The sequence below is a fragment of the Giraffa tippelskirchi genome, chromosome 13, assembly GCF_054371585.1.
Source record: "Giraffa tippelskirchi isolate mGirTip1 chromosome 13, T2T-mGirTip1v1.2.pri, whole genome shotgun sequence".
NCBI lineage: Eukaryota > Metazoa > Chordata > Mammalia > Artiodactyla > Giraffidae > Giraffa > Giraffa tippelskirchi.
The window spans coordinates 119,235,186-119,257,561 of record NC_137287.1 but is presented as its reverse complement, the minus strand read 5'-3'; the positions used below and the strand labels follow the sequence as shown (position 1 = coordinate 119,257,561).

The 22,376-nt window shown below is 52.9% G+C and overlaps 1 long non-coding RNA gene across 1 annotated transcript in view; it reads right to left on the bottom strand.

The window, feature by feature from the left end:
* LOC145533227 (uncharacterized) overlaps positions 1 to 22,008 on the bottom strand; it is a 36,923-nt gene extending 14,915 nt beyond the window's left edge. The window contains exon 1 of the long non-coding RNA XR_014073926.1: positions 21,687 to 22,008. This is a non-coding gene — a long non-coding RNA (uncharacterized LOC145533227). The remainder of the gene's footprint in view (positions 1 to 21,686) is intronic.
* Positions 22,009 to 22,376: the final 368 nt, after the last annotated feature.

Here is a 22,376-nt window from a genome sequence, read left to right as displayed (position 1 = left end):
GGAGGGGAGCGGAGCCCTGCCTTGCACACACACCCCTTATCTCAGACAGAGCCTCCTGAGGACCTCACTGTCCCCACCACCAGGTGGGGCCCCGGGGACCAAGCTGGGAGCCAGGTGTGTGGGCAGCCTGGCCTTATGCCAGCTGGTGCCAGGAACCAGTTTGGGGAGCAAAGAGTCTGGACCCGTCCCGGGGCCACTGGCGGGGGCCACTGGTCCCAGGTGAGCTCCCTGGGGTCCCTGGGGCTCGGACGGTGGCAGTGGACACAGGGTGCTTCTGGGGGCCCAGAAGCTCGGGTCCCACCTGCCTTCCCCTGAGGGCAGAGCTAAGCTCTGGAGTTCTGACCGGAGGAGGGCAGGTGAACAGTAGCCAACAGGCAGCCTGTGAACCCCCAGTGCAGACCCCTCCTCCAGCGCTTGCTAGCTGTGTGTCCTCGGGCAGGTCTCTTCACCTCTCTGGACCTCCATCTCTGGCGGGCAGGTGGTGTAGCTGATTCTAATGGGGTCGCCCTATATCTAAGGTCTGCCCGGGCAACAGGGAGGAGAGAAGACCGTTGAGGGGTTGGAGGACAGGCTCCCCCTCAGGTCGAGGAAGCCCCCCAGTCCACCTCCCACCCCTGGAGGAGGTGTCTGCCCAGCCAGACCTGGAACAGAAAGTGGGAGTTTGGCACAGAGAAGTGGAGAGAAGGGCGCTCTGAGCAGAAGGCACAGCCTGGGCAGACAGCGGGCATTCTGCCCGAGGAACCTCCTTCTTCACTCAGGTCTCAGCTCAAATGCCACCTCCTCAGAGGGGCCTCCTGCTGCCTCCAAGGGAGGGAGCCTCACCGCCTGCCTGCCATCAAAGCAGCTTCATTCCTCCTCGCACTTAGGGCCATCTCACACGTTAGTTTCCTATTTGTCTGTCCTGCCAACTTCCCCAGGGCAGGGACGTGTCTGTCCTGCTTGCTGCTCTGCCCTGGGGTCCAGCACAGCACCTGGCACCCCTGCTCCGTGCCTCGCGCTCCTCGCCCGTGAAATGAGCGCCATGACGGCCCACCCCTTACTGGGGTGTTGTAAGAACTCAATAGTTCGCATTTGTGGAGCCCTTAGAAAATCCTGGCCCCCAGTAGGTGCTCTGCATAAGTGTATAAATAAAAAATACGATCACTGCCTTAAGACAATCACGGATGTGTAGAGTAGAAAGTCGTAATTCTGCAGATCACCAAAGCTGTATCACCTAATATGCTACAGTTTATGTTCACATTTCAGTCTCTATTTTACTTTTGGCCAGCTTTTTATTTTGACAAATTTTAAATGCATAGTAAATAAATAAATAAAAAGAAAACACAGGACCACGAAAGCCTACAATTTCACCAGTCAACTGACATGGCTCAGGCAGTAATGAATCCACCTACAATGTGGGAGATCCGGGTTTGATCCCTGGGTCAGGAAGATCCCCTGGAGGAGGGCATGGTAACCCACTCCAGTATTCTTGCCTGAAGAATCTCGTGGGCAGAGGAGCCTGGTGGGCTACAGTCCATGGGGTTGCAAAGAGTCGGCCACGACTGAGTGGCTAACACTTTCAACACTGACTTTTAGCCTCGTATGCTTCCCTCTCACTAGATAGAACGAGAAAGATGGATATTTATACTTTTATTTTCCTGTCTTATTTTTCCTTTCTGATCCATATGGGAGCCAGTTGAAGACACCAAGATAATTTATCCCTAAATTCTTCAGCTGTTGTAATTATTTCTTTTTAAATCTCTTGCTCAAAGAATGTATGAATTCTCTGGAACCAATTGTAACCAATTCCCTTACGTATCTGTAATTCTACAAACCTGCTAACGCATGAATCCTTGAACCTGGGAACATTTGGTTCCAAAAACCATCATCTGCTGCTTCTCGGAGTCCACGCATGCTTGAGGCTCTACCTCTTGCTCCCCTGGGATTCCCGGAGCCCTGCTGCTGTGGTTCAGGAAATCTGCAAGGCGTCTGGTGCCTCTGAAGCCAGATTCCCACTTCCCAGAAGCCAATGCCCGGGACTGAGCAAGGGGAAAACCCAGCCAGCCCCGACACAATGTCAAGCGCCAAGGATGCCAAGTGGTACAAAGGCCTGGGTCACAAGCCCAGGGGTGAGACCCCAGCCTGGCCGCACCCACTAGCCCTGCAGGTCCTCCCCCGGGGTGCTCAGGCCCCCTCAGGCCAGCCTGGTGAGAGGCAGATGGGCTGCCCCCACCCCCGCCCTGCCCGTGGAGCAATCTTCTGAGTCACCCCCACCTCATGACTTGCCTGCCCGCCACCACGAAGGCCTGTAATTAGCCTCCTCCGAGGCTGGGTCTTATCAGCCCATCGGGGCAGACCAGGGAGGGGACGCCCCAGAGGTCCCCGCAGACGCGGCCTGTCCTGGGGCTCGGTGGCACGCAATCCGGGTGTCAGCTAGTCCCAGGTCCAGAGGCTCACCTCGGGCTCCAAGCATTCCTCCTGTCTGTTCCCCAAAACTTGGCCTCAAGTTCCACCATTCGAGCCATGTTCCTGCAAAATGTAAATGGATCACTCACATGTCAGAGTGATTTTGCCAAATCCCAGCTAGAGAATCGCCGCTGTTCAGCACCTGAGGGGTCAAGGAAGACCCAGTGGAGAGCCACCTGTGGTCGTGACTGTCAGGCAGCCCTTGCAGGAGGTGCTGGAGAAGAGAGGAAAGAAAGGATGTCTCCTTACCTCCTCCCCTGCTTGGAGGCCCTAACCCTGGTGCCCATTCTACAGATGAGGAGACTGAGGTCCAGAGATGCTCCAGACTAACTCCCATCCGCCGGGGTGTGTTGATGCTGGGGGAGTGGATAGGTGCCTCCTACAGGGAAGGGGGATCCCTCTACTCCCAGCAGAAAGGACAGTGAGGGCAGTCAGGCTGCGACCCAACATTCTGAGTTCAAATCCACTTAAACCTTTGTGCCTCAGTTTCTTCAACGGCGTCAACTGCAGGTCTTCCTCCTGTGACGCTGTGAGAATTAAATCTGGCACAGACTGAGGCTCCTCCTGAAGATCCAGAGTGGGCTTTTTCCTGCCTCCTCTTGATACTGGCAAACTCTTCCTAACTTGGGTTGATGGGAGGCAGGGAGGCCACAGTGTGCCTCAACCTGGGGAGGCTAACTCAGTGTCCCCCATCACCTCGCCCCTCATACACAGGCCCCCGGGAAGCTGCAGCCGATCCTCAGACTGTCCCCCACTCCAGGATGGGGATCCCTAGAATTGGCACCCCCAGCCCCACACCTGCACAGACACACACGGTCACATCTCCAGGCCTGCAGCAGGGCAGGTTGCTTTGCAATTATTAATAATTTCCTCCCTCCATCCCTCCCCCAGACCTGCTCAACCAGTCTCCCCACAGGCAGCAGAGCTGGCCTGACATTTGAACCGACTATTATTCTCTCACTTGTGGGAGAAGCGAGAGGGAACATGGGAGCTGTGTCCTGAATCCTGGGGTGGGGGAGCACCCAGGCCATCCATAGGTCCCCCTCCATCCCGAGGTCCTGGGCACAGCAATCAAGCTCCCCAGGGCAAGGGGTTCTTTGACCCTGAAGACCAGGTAAGATAGAGAGATTAAGCCCCTGGCAAGGGGCAGACTGGAAAACCCTCTTGAACAGGGCCAGGAATGTGGGGTGGTTAAGAGTCAAACTCAGCATCTGGATTCACATCTTGGCTCTGCCTTTGACTCTCTGTGTGGCCTTAGACAAGTCACTTGCACTCTCTGATCCTCTGTTTTCTCCTTTGTAAAATGGAGTAGTGAATCCCCACATTGCAGGGTCAGCGAAATTTACAGAGCCCCAGGCCCAGTGGCCACCTGGTTCCCTGGGGCCAGGGTCTGCTCACTGTCTTTCTTCCTGGGAGCCCAGGGAGGCTGCGCCCAAGTGTGACCCCTGAGACAGAGCCCTGAGGCCTGGGGCCACTCAGACATTGAGGTCTAGGCCCATCTCCAGCCATCTCTGAAATCCACCAATGGGAACAGCCCAGGGTTTGTGTCCCCCCGACGACTCCCTTGCTCCATAATTAGCATTTGTGGCTTCTTCCTGATAGTTAGGCAGCGCCTGCAGAACCCAGCACACAAAGCCAGACCCAGAAAGGCCCTGTGCTGCCCACGGCACCCACGCTGGCCGGAAGAACAGAGGATGGCTCGGCACAGCGAGTCCTGGGGCCCTGGGAAACCGCCGAAGGCCTCTGAGTCAGGGCGAGACCTGAGCTGGGAGGGTCAGACGGTCGAAGCTGAAAATTCAGGGCCTCCCAACTGTTCCTCTCATCCTATGGAACAGCAGAATAGCCGCGGCTGCAAGCTGCCTGGATTCAAATCCAGACTCAATACCTGGAGCTTCGTGGCCATGAGCAAGTCAAAGTGCTCTGCACCTCAGTTTCCATCAGTCACAGAGGGGTGATAACAGCCTAGAGGCGAGGCCGTTTATGTGCAGCAGTGACTCGTGAGCGCACACAGCAGGTGATCAATAAATGGAAGCTGGTAGCTGTTCTGCATCCAGCAAGCGCTACTTTTCATATTATTCCCTCTGCCTGGTAAGCCAGTCTCCATGAGTCTCATACGAACTCGCATGCATCCCGGTGGCTCCACCTAAATATTCCCTCCTCTGAGGAGCCATCCCTGACCCCCTACACACACACACACGCACACACACACACGCACAGGAAGTCCTCTCTTCTGGGCTCTCTGGTACCACACTTGGTGCCTCCTTCAGCAGCTTGGCCACATTACGGGTAGATGAGCTGATACTCTGGGGTTCACCACGGATCACCATCGCCTGGCATGCAGGGACTGTGGGTGGAAGGAGTCCTCTCTTTCTCTCTCTCATTCATTCACTCTCACTCTCTCTCTCCCTCTCATTTCTTTTATAACTTCAAGCAAAACAGACTCAAAAAATCCGCGCAGATGTGGGAAAAGCTTATAGTTTCCAGGCAAACTGAAAAACTTTTCTCTCACTACCTCCAGAGCAAAGGACAGCAAAGATTCCGAAAAGGTAAATTCAAGATTGAAAAGCCCTTTAATGAAATGTGTTACAGATTAGAAAAAAATAAGAAATACCGTGTGGAAAGATAAGAAGAATAGAGTAGATCTGTGTGTGCCGATCTGGAACAGGGTCCAAGATAAGCTGTCAAATAAAACAAAAATAAAACGAGGGGCAGACTGAGGTATGAAAGACATTGGATACCATTTGTGTGGGTAGGAGGGAGACAGGAAAGGACAATTTATAAATTTGTTTGTATTACATAAATTAGCTCTGGGGGAAAAAAATTGGTAAACAGTGGCTGTTTCTTGGGGGAGAAAGTTAGAGACTGGGGGTCAGGAAGAGCGGAGACTTATTTTTCACTCCATATTCTTTTGTACTTTCTGGAGTTTGTACCTTTTACTCACAGGAGCTATTCAAAAGTAAGTACGTGAATAAAGTTGCAAGCTTTGGAAATATACACTCCAGCATCAGGCCCCACCTGATGCAGGAACACTGTTCAGCACCACTGACAGGCTCTCCTGCTTTGAATGCTCCCAGTGATGGGGAGCTCAGTAACTCACTAGCCAGTTAATCCATCCTGGAGTGGCTTGGAAGAGTGGGGTTGGGCTCAAGAAGAGAAGGCAGAAATGTGCGTCTGGGGCTGCAAATAGATACCTCTCTCTTGTCCCTGAAAGTGGATAGAAATGTGACTTTCCAACTAGGGACCTACTCCGAGGGCCTGTCTGTCCCAAGGCCCAGGCGGGAGGTGGGCAGGGTGGCAGGGCGTGCTCTACTATGACTCAGGCCCCACGGGTGCCCAGGGCACAGAGAGCTTCCCAGGACACAGGGCCGTGACTCAGGGCCACACAGCAGGGCCAACCCAGGTGGCAGCTGGCGGGCCACCAGCACACCCGCACCCTTGTCAGCCTCGAACCCCAGCAGGGCCTCTGTCCCCGGCACACGGCACCTGGCTCGGCACTGGCCCCCTGCCAGAGGGTAAGATGGGGAGATAAAGGCTCTGGCACCAGGCTGCCTGGGTTTAAACGCTGCCTCAGTTTCTCCCTCTGTACAGGAGAGAGCCCCATCACCCTGCCTCCTCACGAGGCTAGTACAGAGATGCTCTGAATTCATCACATCTACGCTCTGAGCAGCCCCAGCACAGAGCCTGCACTCGGTAAATGTCAGCCATTACTGCTATGGGTGCCCAGACTGCCTCCCAAGGAAGCCTGGGCGCCCCAAGTTCACCCTGCATGGCCCGGTGAGCAGGCCCCGAAGGAGCAGGCCTCCGGGGCACCTGGCAACCCTGAGGGACTCCTAGGTCCGAGGAGGACAGAAGTTTCCTCTTTCATCAGCTGTGTCCCATGCTTGGAGTGGTATCTGGCACACAATCAGGGTGGGCTTTGTGGGCGTGCGACCAGGCCCCTCACATGGAGCCCCATGTTCAGAAGCTCCCTTACTGGCACCATCTTGAAATTCTTCATTTTGAATAAAAGACACTGCATTTAATTTTGCACAGGCCCCCTCCACCCTTGCAAAATTCTATAACTAGTCATGTACATAGCCGACACCCAGTGTGGACTTCTGGACTTCCCTGGTGGCTCAGAGGGTAAAGCATCTGCCTGCAATGAGGGAGACCTGGGTTCGATCCCTGGGTCGGGAAGATCCCCTAGAGGAGGGAATGGCAACCCACTCTAGTATTCTCACCTGGAGAATTCCATGGGCAGAGGAGCCTGGCGGGCTGAAGTCCATGGAATCGCAAAGATTCGGACACGACTGGGCGATAAACACAACGACATGGACTTCTGAATAAACGAACAGCCGGATGAATGCTGCCTGTGGCATCACTTTGTACCTTTCACCCCGAGAGTCGTGGATTCCAAGCCTCCTTTAACCAATGGGGTAACGGGCTCATGGAGGTAAAGAGACGCGCCCCAAACCATCCAGAACTAGAACCCTAAAGCCCTGGTGCCCATGGCCACCTCAAGCACGGCAGGCTGGCTTCTCAGTGATGGGGAGGACAGAGCCCCGAGGATCTCGGGGGAAACTGAGGCTCAGCTCAAGGTGGGAGCTGGCCCCGCTTGGCGCGAGTGCCTGCCCGGGAGGCGGCCTGGCCAGGTGCCCGGTCAGGAGGCGGGAACCTCTGTGAATTGCTCCTCAGTCCCCGCGACCACAAGCGGGTTGGGTGAAAGGCGGCTGCTCCCCACCCGCTTCCCCGCCAACGTGGGCCCAGACAATGGGCCTTTGTGCCCGGCGTGGGCGGGTTGTCAAGGTGCGCGGCCCTGGCGCTGAGCCCTGGCCTCAGCCTCCACGGGGGCAAGGGGGCCGGAAAATCCAGCAGACAAGGAAGCAAGGCCTCCCCCGAGACAATCACAGCCAAGGAGATCAGGGCACAGAGCAGGTGTGCCAGGCTCCCAGGGCCACACAGCGCACGAGCGTCAGAGGCCGGTCAGCAGCCCGCGATGCCAGCCTCCCAGTCACGTGGCCTGAGTGTCCGCATCCTGCAGCGAGGGGCTTGTACACCCCTGCTGCTCAAACCCACCCTCGGAGGGTCGGCAGAGCCGGGATCCCCCGCCCTCTCTCCTCTCATGGCCCCCACATGCCCTTCCCAAAGGAGCTCAACTGGAAGTGACAACCCCCCGTATCTCTGGGAGTTCCCCCAGACTGCCACAGCCACAACCCTGCTAGGAAATCGTGACTCCTGGGGGCTCAGTCGGACCCGCTCTAGAGCTCTTTCTCCTTTTGAGACCACATGCCTGGTGGAAAGCCACCTGGTCAGGCCAGCACTGCCAGAAGCTCCATTTTACAAGAGAAAATAGAGGTTCTGAGAGGGGCCTGGGCTCTCCCAAGGGCCCCCAGGATGCAGCAGTAACATGTAGCTGGACTCTAAATATTTCCGCTGACCTCTAGAGAAAGATGGGGGCAAAAGATGGGAGCCTGGCCCTCCCAGCACCTACCAGTTAGTGGGAAAGACAGAAGTCAACCAGAGTGACAGTGATGATAAAGAGTAGCTACCAGTTATTGAGCATTCAATAAGTGCTTTATGCACAGAATCGCATTTCATTGTTGCAAAATCACTGGGAGGTGGGTATTATTCTTGTCCCCATTTTACAGATGAGGAAACTGAGAGGCTCAGAAGAGGCAGTTTACCCAAAGTCAATCAGCTAATGAATGGATCCAAACCCTGACTGCTGAACGTCTCTGCTCACTCAGCCCCTGCCAGGCAGGGCGAATGGTGCCAAATTACAGATGAGGACACTGAGGCTGTGGGCAGCAAAGGGACATGCCCCAGGTCACACAGCCAGAACGTGGGAGGAGGGCTTCAACCCCGGGCTTCTGGCCCCCAGAATCCAAGTCTGGTTTCCTTCCTGCTGTACCTCAACCAGGTCTGTGAACTGTCCCTTGGAACCATCTGCAGCGGCCCCTCCTCCTCACCTCCCACCTGATTGGGTGCAGCCGCCCCTCCACCCCCATCCTCTCTGGCCTCTCCCTACACACAACAGATGCTTATGAAAATCCGGAAAGAGAATCCCAGTCAGGAACAAGCTAAACGTCCATGCGCGAGAGCTTGGAGGAGAGCGCTGTGGTCTGTTCACAGGGCAGATCCTACACCAAAAATAGACAGATGCAGTCGAGCTGCTGTACCAATGGGGACGGATCTTGAGGACAGAACACTGAGTGGGGGAAAAAACAAGTTGCAGAAGCAAAAGTACAAGTGACACCATCTGTTGAATCACACCCACAACCAAAACAGTACCCCAGATCTCTAAGGGTGTGTGTGTGTGTGTGTGTGTGTTTAAAAGCATAAAGATGTTGTACAACCACTTTGGGAAGTTGGCCATAGCTATAAGGACTAAATATGTGCATCTATAACCTCACTGTTGAACATACACTAAAAGAACTGTGTTCTTATCTCTGCCAAAAGAGATACATAAGAATGTTTATAACAGTGCTATTTGAAATACTGGAAACCAGAAAAAAAATGTACGTCTCCATGGACAGTACAGCGATTATATGAACTGTGGTCTACTTAACCAGTGGACTACGACACAGCAGTGAAAAGGAATGAACCACTGACACAAACACAGATAGATCTCACAAGGTTGAGAGAAAGCACCAGATACAGAAGAGCACACACAGGATGATTCCATTTGTATGGATTTGAGAATAGCAACACCAAAGGCTCGGAATGGCCTGGGACGGGATCCAGGTAGTGATCCCCTGGGCCATCAAATTACACGATTAAGATTTGTGTATTGTACTGTGTACATGTTATATCTGCATCAAACAAACACCAGAAGGACAAAGACGTCGGTGGAACCATGAACACCAAGCCAGGTCTTCAGTGGCTTCTAGGAGAAATGTAACTGGGAAGGGGCAGGGGGCAGAGGCTTCATCCCTACTGGGGTGTTTTCTTCTTAAGCTGAGTAAGTGATGGCTGCATGAAAGCTGATTATACTATCTTTTAAATGTTTTTCTGAATGTCTGAAATATGTCACTGAAAAAGCAAACCGAAACCAAAAACCATTTCCAAGGCTTCTCCTGCTCCGGAAAGCACTCTGGTTCCCCACTGCCTACAGGTTGAGGCCCACCCTCCTTTTGCATGCATTCAAGGTCTCATCCTGGGCCTCAACCTGTCTTTCCAGCCTCCTCTCTCACTCCTCCCCACCAGCCAAGCTGGTCTCTGCACTCTTTCCCTAACACACCTTAAACATTCCCAGCTCCACGCCTTTCCTCCCACCTGGAATGCCCTCCCCATTCCTGTCTACTTGCTCTGTGCCAGGCATTATGCCGAGTGCTGTAAGCTATTAACTCCTGAAATCAGAGGCTGAGCCCTGGGGAATTTGGAGCACTGCTTTCAGCCCAAAATAATCTCCATCGTCACCCCTCAAAAGCTATCCCGGATAATCCAAGCACAAAGAGTGGTCCTGCTGTGCCACAGTTTGCAGACAAATTCTCCCACACCCCATTTCCGGAGTCCCCCCAAATAGAGGAATTCTGGCCCACCACCAGATTTCATCTTCACTCATCCCTAAGGGTTGGGTCTTTATCATTCATTCTCATTTTACACTGAGGGAAACAAAGGCTCAGAGTGGGCAAGTGACTCGTTCAAAACACTCAGCAGACTGCTTGGTTCCTGAGATCTTTGCATCCCCTGAAAGCTTGCAATCATGACTGGCCCCAAGCTCGTTCCTTCCTCATGACCTCTGCACATGCTGTTCCCGCTCCTGGAATGCCCTTTTCCTAGACCTTCCTGTGCCCAAACTCCTTCTCATCATTCTGGTTTCTGAATTCAGAGCAGCCTTTCCAGATCCCACTCCCCTCCTACCAGGGCAAAGCACGTGTGTGCTAAGTTGCTTCAGTCGTGTCCGACTCTTCGTGACCCTGTAGACTGTAGCCCTCCAGGCTCCTCTGTCCATGGAATTCTCCAGGCGAGAATACTGGAGTGGGTGCCTTTCCCTCCTCCAGGGGATCTTCCCGACCCAGGGATAGAACTCACATCTCTTACGTCTCCTGCACTGGCAGGTAGGTTCTTTACCACTAGTGCCACCTGGGAAGCCCGGGGCAAAGTAGTCCCACCCTTATTTTATTCTAGTCCCATCACTTAGCATTATCTGAAATTACTCTGAGTATTGATTCACTCACTTCTCTTTCATCTGCCCCACGCACACCCCCGAGGATATAGGCACCACAAGGCAGGGTTTCCATCATTCAGTGTCCCGTGCCCGGGTCTGACATAGCAGGTGCTCAGTGAATGAGCTGGAAAAACACCGGGGTCACCCAGTGAGGATGCGACAGAGAAGCGACTCCGTGACCGCATAGGACCAGAATCTCTGCTCCTCATCATTTAGCTCTACCCAGGGCCAAGGCCGCATACTGGCCGAAGGAGCGGGAAAGAGAGGTGACGATGCTCTGGGCCAGGTCTCCTGGCAGACCCCATCCCAACCACCAAGCAGGTTGAAGGGCCCCACATCCCACTGAAAACGTGTATTTTTTGCTCTTGATATTCCTGACTTTGTGTAATGGTATGATTTTGCCCTTATATTGTTGTTAATTTTAGTTTGAGGTTTCTTCTTTGTCTTGTAGCCCCATTTCCCCGGCTTTTTAGCATTTTCATAGATGCTTATTAAGCCTATATGGCCCCCATAGGGTAAAGATAAAAAGAGAGAAACACTAAGAAATGGGGAGAAAGAGACAGACATGAAAGGGACACAGAAGCAGAATAAAGAGAAATAGGTAGACATGGAGAGACAGGTGCAGAGAAAGAAAGACAGAGAGAAGGATGACAGAGACAGGAGGCACCAAAAGGCAGACGGGGAGGACCTGATGGCCGCATCTCCTCAGTATGATATGCACCTCGCTAACAATGGCAGGGTTTACTGAACGCTTCCCATATGCAAGCACACGCTGCACCTGGTTACGTGAATAATCGTGCTGGAGTCTCACTCACCGTGAGCTGAGTGTTATCGCATTCCTGTTGTAAAGATGGGACACAGAGAGGTCCCCCAGCTCACTCCCAGTCACACAGCCAGCAGATGATGAAGCCAGGGTTAAGCGTCAGGTCTGCCCCAGACCCAAGGCCGAGCCACTTCCTCCAGTAATGGGTCTTGGGGTTTCTAGATTTGTTTTAGGGCAGCTCTTCTCAAACTCGGCTGCGCCGGCCAAATATGGCAGGAGTCCTGATTTGACAGGGCTGGGGCGAGGCCCAAGACGGCATTTCTTACAGCCTCTCAGGTGGGCCCGGCTGACGCTGTGGATCCCAGACCACATTCTAGCAGTGCAAGTTTAGAGGCCTCTGTTTCCCTGAGGATCTGACCTCCGCCCAGGCCGTGGGCCCTGGGGCTCCCTCGGCCCCTTTGGGCCAGTCTTCTGTTCTCAGCGCTTCCTGTTGCTCTGCCTTCAGATTCCTGGGAATTCCCCTTAAGCCAACTGCTCTGGCACACAAAGACAGCTGCACAAAGATGTCCATTGTGGCATTGTTTATGGGAGAGACAAACTGGAACCACCTAAATGTCCACCAGTCAGGGGACTGTTAAATTACACCGGGATTCATGCAGCCATTGAAAATGGTGGTGGAGCAAAGCTGAAAACATGCATGACACCTGACCCACAGTTCCACTTCTAGGAATACATCCTCCAGACCTGCACATGGGCACACAGATGTTTGCACAAGGCTATCTGTTGCAATTTGTAGTGGTGAAAGCCTACAAGCAACTCGATATCCCTGAATAAGGAACTGGTTCACTAAACAGTCCATTTCTATAAGGCCTACCACATGGGCTTAAAAAAAAAAAAGCAAAAAGGACAGTCCTTTATGCACCTATGCAGACCTTCTCCAAGGTCTACTGTTCAGGGAAAATAACAAGGCATAGAAACAGTGTGTGGGGTCTTCCAATATCTATAAGGAAACCAAGAAGAAATTAATATGTTTCTGTTTATCTATGCGTAGAACTCTTCTGGAAAGCAAAACAAGAAAACATCTCAGCGAGGAACTGAGGGAACAGGGGCAGGAGGGAAACACACTTTACTGCACATCACTTGTACCTCTGGAATTTGGCACCATATAAATGCATTATCGATCAACAGAAATTAATACATGTTTAAAGAAGTTTAAATGATAGAAGAATGCTGCATTTGGGGATGTGGGGAAATGCTTCTGATGAGCTGCTGAGAGGAGAAAAGGGAGACAACACAACCCTTATAATACGGTGTTCACAGGTACCCGTGCATGTAGGCACCGAGAGAAACGTCTGTCGGGACACTGTTAACAAGCAGAGTCGCTGCTGTTGATACACTCTGTCAATTCATTAATGCTCACAAAGGTGGGGGGAGGAAGAGGGGCTGATGTTAACCCCATTTCACAGGTGGGGAGACTGAGGCCCAAGAGGGGCAGTCACCTGGCCAAGGTCTCACGGTCAGGGCAGGCAGAGCGAGATGAGAGCCATGGCCACTGGGCCACAGGGCCCCCTCAATTCCACTTGGGAGAGTTTTAATTTTTGCTTTGAATTTTTCAGCATTGCTGGAATCTTAAAACAATGAACCTGCTTATCTGTCTGTCTCTCTCTCTCTCTTTCTCTCCCTCCCTCCCTTCCTCTCCTTTTAAACAAAGTTTTTAAGAAAAGGCCTTCAGAACACCCATGTCCCCATGTCAGCCATCCCCCTCGCCTAGCACTCACGTCCCCCTGGGACTTGCCTTTGAGCCCCAGGTATGAAGAATCCTGGGGGCAGCTTTTAAGACGAGTACATTTTAGGACTTCCCTGGTGGTCATATTAGGGTTTCCCTGATAGCTCAGCTGGTAAAGAATCCCCCTGCAATGCAGGAGACCTGAGTTCGATCCCTGGGTTGGGAAGATCCCCTGGAGAAGGGCAAAGCTACCCACTCCAGTATTCTGGCCTGGAGAATTCCATGGACAGTCCATGGGGTTGCAAAGAGTCGGACACGACTGAGCGACTTTCACTTTCACTCACTGGTGGTCCAGAGGATGGGAGTCCGCCTGCCAATGCAGGAGACATGGATTCAATCCCTGGTCCAGGAGGATTCCACACACTGCAGAGCCACTAAAGCCCGTGGGCTGCAACTACTGAGCCTGAGCACCGAGAGCCTGCTCTCCACCCGAGAGAAGCTACCACGGGGAGAAACCCACACACCGCAACGAGGAGCAGCCCCGCTCGCTGCGACTAAGGAAAGCCCAAGTGCAGCAAGGAAGACCCAGTGCGATCAAAACAAAAAAACTGAAGCATATTATATATCAAGCCAGGGCAGAGAGAATGTTCCAGATAAAAGGAGACCAAAGAGATCCTATCAAATGCAGGGCCTGATCCTTGATTAAAGTCCAGACAAGAAAAATAAACACACACGCATGCAGAGCCATCGAGGACACTTTGGAGCGACCTCAGTAATTTGGACACAGACTGGATATTAAGTAACATGACCAGATCAATGTTAACTTTCTTGGATGTGATCATGGCATTGGGGTTGGGCCTGGGAATGCCCGCTCTCTTCAGAGGTGCTTGTTGAAGTATTTAGGGTGAAGGGTTGGGATGTGTGCAACCTACAAACATGTCAGCAAAAAATCACGCAGAGAGAGACCAAGAATGCCCATGGGGCCAAGTGTTGAGTGTTGACAGCTGGAGCATCTGGATGAAGGCGCTACTGCAGTTCCATGTAAGGTTTTTGCACGTTTCTAGAAAGATTGAAAATCTTGAAAATAAAAATTTGGGGGAGATTACTGGTTGTCCGCACGTGGTGGTATCAAAAGAGACTGACCACAAAGGAGAACCAAGGAACCTTCTGGAATGATGGAAATCTATGTCTTGGTCACGGCGGTGGTTATGCAATGAAATTCAGAGAACTGTGCACCAAAAGAGTGACCTCAATAAAGTGACCTTAATTGCATTATACTTCCCAAAAGGTGACTTTAAAAAAGAAAAGTTGGAGAAAATAAACAGCCAGCGAGGCCCCAACCCACACAGGCTCTGGGAACACAGTGGGTCTTGCCGTGAGCTAGCCATGCCTGAGCGTGTTCCACTGTGGACCCCAGGGGTTCAGCAATGCACAGAGCCTGGCTCTCCAGATACTGGGACCCGCAGCCTGGCCTCGAGGAGCACCCAGGCACCAGTTAGATGCTTCCTGCCTCACTGCCTCGGCCTGACTGCAGGGCCTCAGTCTCCCCAGGACCAGTAGGGACAGACTGAATAACTAACTCCCTGTGTGTCCCAGAGAAAGGGGGTCTGGGTGCCTCTCATAGGAGTGAGTGACCACTCATCATCATCACTTGGTCCACCCCCCATCACTGGGTACAGCTGGATCTACAGGGGCCCAGAGGAGGGAAGCAACTTGCCCAAAGTCACACGGCAAGTCAGGTCGCTCTGTCTGGGATGGATCGTTCCTAAAACTTTGAGCCTGATGTCGTCACATCCAAGCACCCCCATTTCTCAGATTGGAGAACCGAGGCCCGCAACAGTGTCAGAGTGCAGGTGAGCCATGTCTTGGGAATCCCAGACCCTGTTGGCCTGGCCCTACTTGGTGTGGTTCCCACAGGCAGGCTCCTCGCAGGGTTGCTGGGCAGGTGGGGTGTGAGTCTCCGGTCCTGACCACCGTCCTCTGTCATTCCTGCCGCCCCCTCCGGGGCGTCCTCTGCCCCCACCCCACAGGGGCAGAGGGAGGAGGCAGGGGTCCCACGCCTGCCCCCCACCGCCCCAGGGAGCGCCCACATGGCAGAGAGCCATGGATTCTGCCCAGCCCACGAAACTCACCTCACCCAGAACCTGTTTCAACTCCTCCAGCTCTCCTTGGCAGCTGTGGAGGCCTCATTAAGCGATGCCAGTGCCTCCCACACACACCTGAAGAAGGGGAGGGGGCACACACTACGACGCAGCCCCAGGGCACCTTCCCCAGAGACCCCCCGACCCCCAGAGGGCAGAGGTGGCCCAGCACCCTGCCAGCCGGGGCCTGGGTATCAGCGGCCTCACTGAGAAACAGCCAGGCCGCCTTCTCCCCAGGCAGGCCTGCGTGGGTCCTCCGAGCTGTTTAACCTCCTTAATTAACCGGCAGTGATTAAGAGGCCACCTTGGAAGGCCCCTGGGGCTTCGGGGAAGGCTGGGGGCAGGGCCCCCCAGCCATGGCAGACTCGGAGGCTCCCTGCTCAGCAAAACAAAGAAGAAGCCCCCATCCCACACCAGAGAGCTGGGAGCAAAATAGCCTATCTGTGCCCCCCACCCCCCATCGGCTGTGTGATGCTGAGAAGGTGGCCTCACTTCTCTGGGCCTCGGTTTCCACTGAGAGGAAGGCAGGGTGGCGGTGAGATCTGATTAATGACTGTTTGTGAAAAGGTCCCAGAGATGCTGCTGATAACAGGCCCAGCTATTATTCTGGGAAAGGCATCGAGGAGTGTCTGAGCCCGTAATTACTGAGAGGATGAAAACAGTAAGAAGGAGGAGGCCTCGCCCAGTCCTGCCCACTGCCCCCCATGCCTGCCCTCCTGCCCCAGCACGGCTCCTCCCAGTACCCGGGGACCTTGGGAAAGGAGGTATCAGACCCCAGCCTGGGCCCTGAGACGTCTGTTCCTCTTCTCAGCACTGAGATCACTCAATTGTGTCCATCCATTCCTTCACTCATTCATTCATTCACAAATGTTTATCAAGGAGGGCATGGCAACCCACTCCAGTATTCTTGCCTGGAGAATCCCATGGAATGAGGCGCCTGGCGGGCTACAGTCCCCGGGTGGCAAAGAGTCAGACACGACTGAAGCGACTGAGCACATAAGCACGCAGATGTCAGTCAGTCGAGTAGCACACAAGATAGACGTGGTCATGCCCACAAGAGCTCATTCTACTAGAGGAAATAGATGATAAAACAAGTAAGAAACCATCAGAGGAGTAGGGCATTTTTTAAGCTAATGTGATAGGGAGCAACTGATCTCAAGGGCTTAAGGAGGACTTCTCTGAAGAGGTGACATTAGCGCTGAAGACCAAAGGATGAGATGGAACTGCCATGGGAAGAGGGTTTCAAGCAGAGGGCAGTGCATGTGCAAAGGCCCTGGGGTGAGAAACTGGCATGTTGGAGGAGGCTGGAGCAGGGAGGAAGAAGGGGAGAGCTGTGGGAGGCAAGGTCTGAGAGGCAGGCAGGATGGGCGAGGCGGGCAGGCCCTGATGCAAGTGTGAGCCTGGATTGCATCCTCAGGTCAGCGGGCAGCGGCAGGAGAAGTTTAAGTAGGGAAGGGACCAGAGTGGGGTCAGCTGGCTGTGCAATGTGCAGGGCCTGCTCAGTGCACACGTGCAGGTAAAGTTAGCATCCAGACGGCTGAAGACCCTGACCATGACGACCTTGCCCATCTGTAGACCCTGATGATGATGACCTTGCCCGTCTGTAGAACACTTTCCCACTGGGGAGTCAAAGCTTGGCTCTACCACGCCCTGGCTCTGAGACCTGGGGCCTCACTTTCCTCTCCTGTGAAACAAAGATAACAGATTCTTCCTTTGAAATGGAGACGGGCCCCCCCTCCCCCAACTCACATGGAGAAGATGATCTAAAGCCCCATACACTGACACAGCACGAGTTTCCTGAGCACCTACTATGTGGAGTGAGAATCTGCAGGATGGACCTGCCAGGAGAACTTGAAGGGGACGCTCAGTCTTCCTGAGGGCTCTGGAGCATCAGTACCCGAGTTCAGATCCCAGCTGTGCCCCTGAGAAGCTGTGTGCCGGACTTCCCTGGGGGCTCAGTGGACAGGAATCTACCTGCCAATGGAGGGGACGTGGGTTCGATCCCTGGTTCAGGAAGACCCCACATGCCACAGAGTAACGAAGCCCATGCCACAACTACTGAGCTCATGTGCCCAGAGCCTGTGCTCCATGACAAGAGAAGCCACTGCAGTGAGAAGCCCGCGTCCTGCAACAAAGAGTAGCCCCCACTCACCCCAACCAGAGAAAGCCAGTGCACAGCAGTGAAGACCCAGCGTGACCAAAAATAAAGAAATATTATAAGTAAGAGGGTTCCTTTAAAAAAAGAAGAAGAAGCTGTGTGCCTCGGGCAAATGTCTTGACCTCTCTGAGCCTCGGTTTCCTCATCTATAAAATAAAGTTAATAGTAACAGTAGTAGCTACCTCATGAGGTTGTTGGAAGGATTAAATTAGTTAATATATATGATACACTGGGCCCAGCTGGTAAAGAGTCCACCTGCAATGCAGGAGACACAGGAGATGTGGGTTCAATCCCTGGGTCAGGAAGATCCCGTAGAAGAGGAAATGGCAACCCACTCCAGTATTCTCGCCTGAAAAACTCCCATGAACAGAGGAGCCTGGGGACTACAGCCCACAGTGTCTCAAAGAGTCGGACACGACTAAGTGAATAAGCAAATATTATCCATTTCTTAAATTCTTCTTTAAGCAAGCTCCCCACCAACTTCCCAGTGCTGGATTTCTTAGTTGTTACTGCCCGGTCTCACCTCTAGACTGTTTCCTCCCAGCAACAGGAAGGATCCTTTAAGTCACATTCCTCCTCTGCTCCATGCCACTGTGGCTCCCCACTGCCCCCAGGCCAGAGTGCCTCAAGCAGCTGGTGCAGGCTCCCAGCCACCTCTTCTCCCACCCACATCCTCCCATCATGCTTCCGGCCTGAGCAACTTCCAGTTCTCTGAATGTCCTGCCTCTGGCCCTTTGCACATGCTGTGCCTTTTGCTGAAATGTCCTTCCTCCCAGTATTCTGCTGGAACTAACTCTTCCTCCTACAGGAAGTCATCTGGCGCTCCCAAGGGCTTCCATATGCTGCTCACTTAGCACCCTGAGTTCTCCCATCACAGCACCTGTTGAGGGACATGTCAGCTAGACGGGGAGGATGCTGGCAGCCAGAACCAAGTCTGGGGCATCTCTCTTCTGCGAGGCCATAAGGCTATCTGTGAAGGGGGGTGTGGCAAATGGAGTGAGTGAGGTGACTGAGGTGGGGGACCTGAGCCAAGTTGAGCTGAGGGGAGTTAAGTCAAGTTTCGACAAGGGGAGTTGAGGAAATGAGGTGAAGTTGAGCTGAGTTGAGCATTAAGTTGAGTTGAATTGACTTGAGTGAACTGAAGTGGGTGCAACTGAGGTGAACTGAAGTAAATTAAACTGAGTTGAATTGAGAGAAACTGAACTGAGTTGAGGTAAGGGGGGTTAAGTTAGGATGAGTTGAGTCAAATCAAATCCAAGTGGGTTTTAAACTGAACTGAGGAGCACAGAGCTGATGTACACTGAGTCAAAATGAACTGAGATGAGAGGAGTTAAACTGTGTGAGTTTAAACTGAAGTGAGTTTTGTTGAGTTGAGTTGAGGAGTTCAGTTAAATCAAGTTTAGGTGAGTTTTAAACTGAATTGAGTTAAACCAAAGTTAATCAACTGTTTTTAATTGCTGCCCCTAAGAGCATTTGTGTGGACTGCCCCGATGGCTCAGCGGGTAAAGAATCTGCCTGTAATGCAGGAGACACAGGAGACTAGGGTTCAATGTCTGGGTTGCGAAGATTCCCTGGAGGAGGAAATGGCAAGCCATTCCAGTATTCTTGCCTGAAAAATCCTATGGACAGAAGAGCCTGGCAGGGTACAGTCCATGGGGTCTCAAAGAGCTGGACATGACTGAGTGCCTAAGCATGCTTTCATGCATGCAAGGAGCATTTTTAAGACAGTTTTTTCCTAATTGCCTCCCTGTGAAGTTTTGATGCCTATCTTCTAATCTACTATTGCATATCCGTTTATTTTTTTGTGCATATATCTGTCTGTGCTTTATACATAAAAACCTTAAGAGATTTTCACCCCACAAGAATCAATTTCCACCCTCTTGGGGGCAGTATCATCCCCACCGCAGCCACCCCATTGCCCTTGAGAATGTCAAGTTAGGCTGAGCTGAGGCAAACACAGTTGCAGCTCTTGGAAGGAATCTATCTTGTCTTCCTGAAGGTAGAAGTTTCTGGGACAAGGGTTGAGACGCCTGCAAGACTGAGGCAGAGGCCAGGCCAACCTCAGCCCCAACTCCCCTTCTGCCCTGCCTAGTTCCCTTCATTTCATTCCCTCATCTGTGTAAAAGAAGGAAAAGGAAGCACACAGCCCTGAAGCAGGGACGAGCTTGAAGTGTTGAGCTTAGCTGAGGGAGGCCCGTGTGACTGGAGAAGTGAGGAGGAGATAGCTCGGGGGGAGGGGGGGGTGAGGTTCTTGTGGGACATGGGGAGGAATGTGGGGTTTATTCTAAGGCAATGGGGAGCCATGGAAGATTCTGAGCAGGAGAGGGACATGACCTGCCTGAAGCTAGAGTCTCTGGATAGAGGCAGAATGGACTCCCTCCGGGTCCAGGACGGTGCATCTGATTGGCCGAGCCCAATCACATGCCTATGCCCTAGCTGCAAGGGAGGCTGGAAACCTAGCTTCATATTCCCAGCCTCCTTTGTGGAAAGTAGAATCTGCTCACAGAGCCAGGAATTCTCCAAACATCAGGAGGAGATTCAGATTTCGGACAATTGAAAAAAGTGGCCCAAAGTGACCAATAGTAACAAAATAAATAAATAGAGGGCTATGAGGCTGGTTGGGTGGGAAGCGAAAGGCCAGGCTAAACCTGGTAGGAGCTGCCCCTGTTGCAAGACCCTGAGCCAGCCCTCCTATATGCAAAGCCACTTCCTGGTCCCCAGCCTGGGACAGGGACCCTGGGAACACACTGCTGGATCTCGGAATCTTGGGCCAAGAGTTGCTACTTTCACTGCTTTCTTTAACCATTTAAAGGCTGTTTCATCTGTAGCCAGCATGGCCCTAAGGGGTCCAGTGGGACATACACCCAGCAATGTACACTCCCAGAGACACCCCCGCTTACAAAAAGACAGGCTCCAGAGCTGAGCAGACTGAGGGGCCAACCTCCTGGCTAATGACTTTACCTCTCTGAGCCTCAGTTTCCTCACTGTGAGAGCAGTAGGAACATCCCACCTCACAAGGGAAGTCACCACCCACCGGGGATGTCAGGATGGTCTCACAGGCATGCAAAGATCCTAATTTCCTTCCCCCTGACCACGCACATACTAAGTGCCAAGTGTCAGACTGGACACTTCACACCTCCAGTCCTAAGCCCCACAGCAAGTCACAGAGGCAGGGCAGAGACTCAGACCCAGGGCTGCAGGACACTCCGTCCGCGCTACCAAGTCTGTGCTTCAGCTGTGTGCCTGGCCCTGCTCTAGACACTTAATCTGTGTCGTCTCACTTAGTCCTCACCACCCTCTGTGAGTGGAATGCTATGATTATTATCTCACTTTCTAAATGAGGCTCAGAGAGAGATGCGAACTTGACCACCTTCACCTACTGGGAAAGGAGGCAGAGAGGAGATTAAAGCCCAGCTGAGCTGACCCCAACAACCAGCCCTTCATCTCCCCTCTGCACACCTGCTCAAGACACACCTCCTCCACGAAATGTCTCCAAACCCAGTCGCCCCCCCCCCCGCCCACCACCACCAAGCTTGCCCCCATCACTGCACACCCGCTGGCACTCAGTTTGGCTTTTCCCCATAGTTGTTTGCCATGACTGTGAGCACCATCGTTCCTAGAATTTTTCCCTTGACATCCCTCCTCCACCCCAGGTCCCTGCCAGCCTGCCCCCCACCCCACATAGGGGGCCCTGAACCAGCCAGAGCCCCACCTGCTCCGTATGATTAATGAAACCCCAATCTGTGACCCGCACCCTTGGTCCAAGCCTCGTGCCTAGTGATCTCAGCTGGCGTGGCGAGGGTGGGAGGGATGAGGAAGCAGCGGAAAGATTCTGTGGGATGAAGGGGTCTCCCCACCCCACCCGCCACTCCCTGAGAGGCCCTTTGGCAATCAGACAAGGCAGTGGGTTTACCAAGAAAAGGAGGAAGAAGAAAACACAGGCAGAAGGCAAGAAGCGCATGGCATGGGTGAATCAACACCCAGTGGGCAGCGGGTGCCTGGAGACCAGACTCTGTGGAGCGGCTGACCGAAGAGGGGTCCACAGCCCAGGAGAAGGGCCAAAGTCATAAGACCTGAGCAGAGAGAGGAGGGGTCCATGAGCTCTGAGCACCATGTGTGGCTGTCATCCACTCAGACCTCCGTAACTCCACCCAGCAGCCCTGCAAGGCAGGTATCCACACCCCCATTTAATGTAGCAAGACACGGAAGATCAGAAAGGTAAAGTGACTTGCCCCAGGTCACACAGCATTGAAGTGGTGGAGCTGAGAGGCAACCAAGGAGTTAAAAAGCCTGCGTTGTCATACCTGGATTCCAATGTGGGCTCCCCTGCTTGTCACTGTGTGGCTTTGGGAATGTCACACCTCTTCTCTAGGTCTCGACTTCTCAGCACAATGGACAGGGCAACACCCCAACCTCATTCATTGTCGGGTGACATCTGTGAGCCAACACAGAGTCTGTCTCAAATCAGAGATGAGTATCGTGGGGCTGGTGGTGTGCACCCTCTTTGGACGCCCCCATTACCGGGGAGCTCAGTCCCTTACAGAATTGATTTTCCAGCCTTAAAACTTCTCCTTATTTTGAACTAAATAAAACCTGCCTTTCCCAGGACCATCCCAGGCTGGCTGTGGAGCCACCCTCCGCTCCTCCTTTGACAAAATGAAACGAGACTGCTGACCTTGCAGAGAGGGCTCAGTCACTTGACAAGCATTTACTGGGCTCCTACTGTGTGCCAAGCATTGGTCTTGGCGCTAGGGAAAGAGAAGTAAACAAGACCAAGAAAGTCTCTGATATCACGGGCCTGGTGTTCTATGGAGGAGAGACAGACACTAACCCTAGGAACCCTTAGGAAATAACAACCACTAGATCACTATTGGGGAAATCTAAAGACAAGAAGCATCCAAACAACAAAGAACATTTCGAATTTATTATTCTGATCGCCCCATTTTTAAACGACTCTATGAATGAGATGATATTCCTTCTTGGCTCAAAACCTT